The sequence below is a fragment of the Phalangium opilio genome, unplaced genomic scaffold (genome assembly GCF_054372755.1).
Source record: "Phalangium opilio isolate 3A_F unplaced genomic scaffold, DU_Popi_V2 ptg000505l_1, whole genome shotgun sequence".
NCBI lineage: Eukaryota > Metazoa > Arthropoda > Arachnida > Opiliones > Phalangiidae > Phalangium > Phalangium opilio.
In genome coordinates this window covers 3,213,632-3,219,631 of record NW_028324239.1, presented here as the reverse complement: position 1 = coordinate 3,219,631, position 6,000 = coordinate 3,213,632, and the positions used below count along the sequence as shown (strand labels likewise).

Here is a 6,000-nt window from a genome sequence, read left to right as displayed (position 1 = left end):
GAAGCCTAAAAAATAAATGTTCGTTAGGTATTGTGTAAAAACTTTGCCTTTTTACGTTACATTTGAGACTTCACAACACCGCTCCCGGGTGGGCTCGAACCACCAACCTATTGGTTAACAGCCGAACGCGCTAACCATTGAGCCACGGAAGCTCAGAAATTGAATGGTTGTCAGGTATTGTGGAAAAACTTTGCCTTTTTACGTTACATTTGAGACTTCACAACACCGCTCCCGGGTGGGCTCGAACCACCGACCTTTCGGTTAACAGCCGAACGCGCTAACCATTGCGCCACGGAAGCCCAAAAATTAAATGTTCGTCAGGTATTGTGGAAAAACTCTGACTTTTTACGTTACATTTGACATCCCATAACACCGCTCCCGGGTGGGCTCGAACCACCAACCTTTCGTTTAACAGCCGAACACGCGCTAACCATTGCGCCACGGAAGCCCAAAAAATAAATGTTCGTCAGGTATTGTGGAAAAACTATGCCTTTTTACGTTACATTTGAGACTTCACAACACCGCTCCCGGGTGGGCTCGAACCACCGACCTTTCGGTTAACAGCCGAACGCACTAACCATTGCGCCACGGAAGCCCAAAAATTAAATGTTCGTCAGGTATTGTGGAAAAACTCTGACTTTTTACGTTACATTTGAGATCCCATAACACCGCTACCGGGTGGGCTCGAACCACCAATCTATTGGTTAACAGCCGAGCGCGCTAACCATTGAGCCACGGAAGCTCAGAAATTAAATAGTTGTCAGGTATTGTGGAAATGTTATGACTTTTCACGCTACATATGAGACCCCACAACACCTCTCCCGGGTGGGCTCGAACCACCAACCTTTCGGTTAACAGCTAAACGCGCTAAAAAATGCGCCACGGAAGCCCAAAAATTAAATGTTCGTCAGGTATTGTGGAAAAACTCTGACGTTTTACGTTACATTTAAGACCCCACAACACCTCTCCCGGGTGGGCTCGAACCACCAACCTTTCGGTTAACAGCTGAACGCGCTAACCATTGCGCCACGGAAGCCCAAAAATTAAATGTTCGTCAGGTATTGTGGAAAAACTCTGACTTTTTACGTTACATTTGACATCCCATAACACCGCTCCCGGGTGGGCTCGAACCACCAACCTTTCGTTTAACAGCCGAACACGCGCTAACCATTGCGCCACGGAAGCCCAAAAAATAAATGTTCGTCAGGTATTGTGGAAAAACTATGCCTTTTTACGTTACATTTGAGACTTCACAACACCGCTCCCGGGTGGGCTCGAACCACCGACCTTTCGGTTAACAGCCGAACGCACTAACCATTGCGCCACGGAAGCCCAAAAATTAAATGTTCGTCAGGTATTGTGGAAAAACTCTGACTTTTTACGTTACATTTGAGATCCCATAACACCGCTACCGGGTGGGCTCGAACCACCAATCTATTGGTTAACAGCCGAGCGCGCTAACCATTGAGCCACGGAAGCTCAGAAATTAAATAGTTGTCAGGTATTGTGGAAAAGTTATGACTTTTCACGCTACATATGAGACCCCACAACACCTCTCCCGGGTGGGCTCGAACCACCAACCTTTCGGTTAACAGCTAAACGCGCTAAAAAATGCGCCACGGAAGCCCAAAAATTAAATGTTCGTCAGGTATTGTGGAAAAACTCTGACTTTTTACGTTACATTTAAGACCCCACAACACCTCTCCCGGGTGGGCTCGAACCACCAACCTTTCGATTAACAGCTGAACGCGCTAACCATTGCGCCACGGAAGCCCAAAAATTAAATGTTCGTCAGGTATTGTGGAAAAACTCTGACTTTTTACGTTACATTTGAGATCCCATAACACCGCTACCGGGTGGGCTCGAACCACCAACCTATTGGTTAACAGCCGAACGCGCTAATCATTGAGCCACGGAAGCTCAGAAATTAAATGGTTGTCAGGTATTGTGGAAAAGTTATGACTTTTCACGCTACATCTGAGACCCCATAACACCGCTTCCGGGTGGGCTCGAACCACCAATCTATTGGTTAACAGCCGAGCGCGCTAACCATTGAGCCACGGAAGCCCAAAAATTAAATGTTCGTCAGGTATTGTGGAAAAACTCTGACTTTTTACGTTACATTTGAGATCCCATAACACCGCTCCCGGGTGGGCTTGAACCACCAACCTATTGGATAACAGCCGAACGCGCTAACCATTGAGCCACGGAAGCTCAGAAATTGAATGGTTGTCAGGTATTGTGGAAAAACTCTGATTTTTACGTTACATTTGAGATCCCATAACACCGCTCCCGGGTGGGCTCGAACCACCAACCTATTGGATAACAGCCGAACGCGCTAACCATTGGGCCACGGAAGCTCAGAAATTGAATGGTTGTCAGGTATTGTGGAAAAACTCTGACTTTTTACGTTACACTTGAGATCCCATAACACCGCTTCCGGGTGGGCTCGAACCACCAATCTATTGGTTAACAGCCGAGCGCGCTAACCATTGAGCCACGGAAGCTCAGAAATTAAATGGTTGTCAGGTATTGTGGAAACGTTATGACTTTTCACGCTACATATGAGACCCCACAACACCTCTCCCGGGTGGGCTCGAACCACCAACCTTTCGGTTAACAGTTAAACGCGCTAAAAAATGCGCCACGGAAGCTTAAAAATTAAATGTTCGTCAGGTATTGTGGAAAAACTCTGACTTTTTACGTTACATTTGAGACCCCACAACACCTCTCCCGGGTGGGCTCGAACCACCAACCTTTCGGTTAACAGTTGAACGCGCTAACCATTGCGCCACGGAAGCCCAAAAATTAAATGTTCGTCAGGTATTGTGGAAAAACTCTGACTTTTTTCGTTACATTTGAGACAACACAACACCTCTCCCGGGTGGGCTCGAACCACCAACCTTTCGGTTAACAGCTGAACGCGCAAACCATTGCGCCACGGAAGCCCAAAAATTAAATGTTCGTCAGGTATTGTGGAAAAACTCTGACTTTTTACGTTACATTTGAGATCCCATAACACCGCTCCCGGGTGGGCTCGAACCACCAACCTATTGGATAACAGCCGAACGCGCTAACCATTGAGCCACGGAAGCTCAGAAATTGAATGGTTGTCAGGTATTGTGGAAAAACTCTGACTTTCACGTTACACTTGAGACCCCACAACACCTCTCGCGGGTGGGCTCGAACCACCAACCTTTCGGTTAACAGCTGAACGCGCTAAAAAATGCGCCACGGAAGCCCAAAAATTAAATGTTCGTCAGGTATTGTGGAAAAACTCTGACTTTTCACGTTACATTTGAGACCCCACAACACCTCTCCCGGGTGGGCTCGAACCACCAACCTTTCGGTTAACAGCTGAACGCGCTAACCATTGCGCCACGGAAGCCCAAAAATTAAATGTTCGTCAGGTATTGTGGAAAAGATCTGACTTTTTACGTTACATTTGAGATCCCATAACACCGCTCCCGGGTGGGCTCGAACCACCAACCTATTGGACAACAGCCGAACGCGCTAACCATTGAGCCACGGAAGCTCAGAAATTGAATGGTTGTCAGGTATTGTGGAAAAACTCTGACTTTTTACGTTACACTTGAGATCCCATAACACCGCTTCCGGGTGGGCTCGAACCACCAATCTATTGGTTAACAGCCGAGCGCGCTAACCATTGAGCCACAGAAGCTCAGAAATTAAATGGTTGTCAGGTATTGTGGAAAAGTTATGACTTTTCACGCTACATCTGAGACCCCACAACACCTCTCCCGGGTGGGCTCGAACCACCAACCTTTCGGTTAACAGCTAAACGCGCTAAAAAATGCGCCACGGAAGCTTAAAAATTAAATGTTCGTCAGGTATTGTGGAAAAACTCTGACTTTTTACGTTTCATTTGAGACCCCACAACACCTCTCCCGGGTGGGCTCGAACCACCAACCTTTCGGTTAACAGCTGAACGCGCTAACCATTGCGCCACGGACGCCCAAAAATTAAATGTTCGTCAGGTATTGTGGAAAAACTCTGACTTTTTTCGTTACATTTGAGACAACACAACACCTCTCCCGGGTGGGCTCGAACCACCAACCTTTCGGTTAACAGCTGAACGCGCAAACCATTGCGCCACGGAAGCCCAAAAATTAAATGTTCGTCAGGTATTGTGGAAAAACTCTGACTTTTTACGTTACATTTGAGATCCCATAACACCGCTCCCGGGTGGGCTCGAACCACCAACCTATTGGATAACAGCCGAACGCGCTAACCATTGAGCCACGGAAGCTCAGAAATTGAATGGTTGTCAGGTATTGTGGAAAAACTCTGACTTTTCACGTTACACTTGAGACCCCACAACACCTCTCGCGGGTGGGCTCGAACCACCAACCTTTCGGTTAACAGCTGAACGCGCTAAAAAATGCGCCACGGAAGCCCAAAAATTAAATGTTCGTCAGGTATTGTGGAAAAACTCTGACTTTTCACGTTACATTTGAGACCCCACAACACCTCTCCCGGGTGGGCTCGAACCACCAACCTTTCGGTTAACAGCTGAACGCGCTAACCATTGCGCCACGGAATCCCAAAAATTAAACGTTCGTCAGGTATTGTGGAAAAACTCTGACTTTTTACGTTACATTTGAGATCCCATAACACCGCTACCGGGTGGGCTCGAACCACCAACCTATTGGTTAACAGCCGAACGCGCTAACCATTGAGCCACGGAAGCTCAGAAATTAAATGGTTGTCAGGTATTGTGGAAAAGTTATGACTTTTCACGCTACATCTGAGACCCCACAACACCTCTCGCGGGTGGGCTCGAACCACCAACCTTTCGGTTAACAGCTGAACGCGCTAAAAAATGCGCCACGGAAGCCCAAAAATTAAATGTTCGTCAGGTATTGTGGAAAAACTCTGACTTTTTACGTTACATTTGAGACCCCACAACACCTCTCCCGGGTGGGCTCGAACCACCAACCTTTCGGTTAACAGCTGAACGCGCAAACCATTGCGCCACGGAAGCCCAAAAATTAAATGTTCGTCAGGTATTGTGGAAAAACTCTGACTTTTTACGTTACATTTGAGATCCCATAACACCGCTCCCGGGTGGGCTCGAACCACCAACCTATTGGATAACAGCCGAACGCGCTAACCATTGAGCCACGGAAGCTCAGAAATTGAATGGTTGTCAGGTATTGTGGAAAAACTCTGACTTTTCACGTTACACTTGAGACCCCACAACACCTCTCGCGGGTGGGCTCGAACCACCAACCTTTCGGTTAACAGCTGAACGCGCTAAAAAATGCGCCACGGAAGCCCAAAAATTAAATGTTCGTCAGGTATTGTGGAAAAACTCTGACTTTTCACGTTACATTTGAGACCCCACAACACCTCTCCCGGGTGGGCTCGAACCACCAACCTTTCGGTTAACAGCTGAACGCGCTAACCATTGCGCCACGGAAGCCCAAAAATTAAACGTTCGTCAGGTATTGTGGAAAAACTCTGACTTTTTACGTTACATTTGAGATCCCATAACACCGCTCCCGGGTGGGCTCGAACCACCAACCTATTGGATAACCGCCGAACGCGCTAACCATTGAGCCACGGAAGCTCAGAAATTGAATGGTTGTCAGGTATTGTGGAAAAACTCTGACTTTTTACGTTACACTTGAGACCCCACAACACCTCTCGCGGGTGGGCTCGAACCACCAACCTTTCGGTTAACAGCTGAACGCGCTAAAAAATGCGCCACGGAAGCCCAAAAATTAAATGTTTGTCAGGTATTGTGGAAAAACTCTGACTTTTCACGTTACATTTGAGACCCCACAACACCTCTCCCGGGTGGGCTCGAACCACCAACCTTTCGGTTAACAGCTGAACGCGCTAACCATTGCGCCACGGAAGCCCAAAAATTAAACGTTCGTCAGGTATTGTGGAAAAACTCTGACTTTTTACGTTACATTTGAGATCCCATAACACCGCTCCCGGGTGGGCTCGAACCACCAACCTATTGGATAA

At 47.5% G+C, this 6,000-nt stretch overlaps 1 non-coding gene across 1 annotated transcript; it reads right to left on the bottom strand.

Annotated features, from left to right (window-relative positions):
* Window positions 1–226: 226 nt before the first annotated feature.
* TRNAN-GUU (transfer RNA asparagine (anticodon GUU)) lies at window positions 227–299 on the bottom strand. The gene has a single exon. It is a non-coding gene; the product is annotated as a tRNA-Asn (tRNA).
* Window positions 300–6,000: the final 5,701 nt, after the last annotated feature.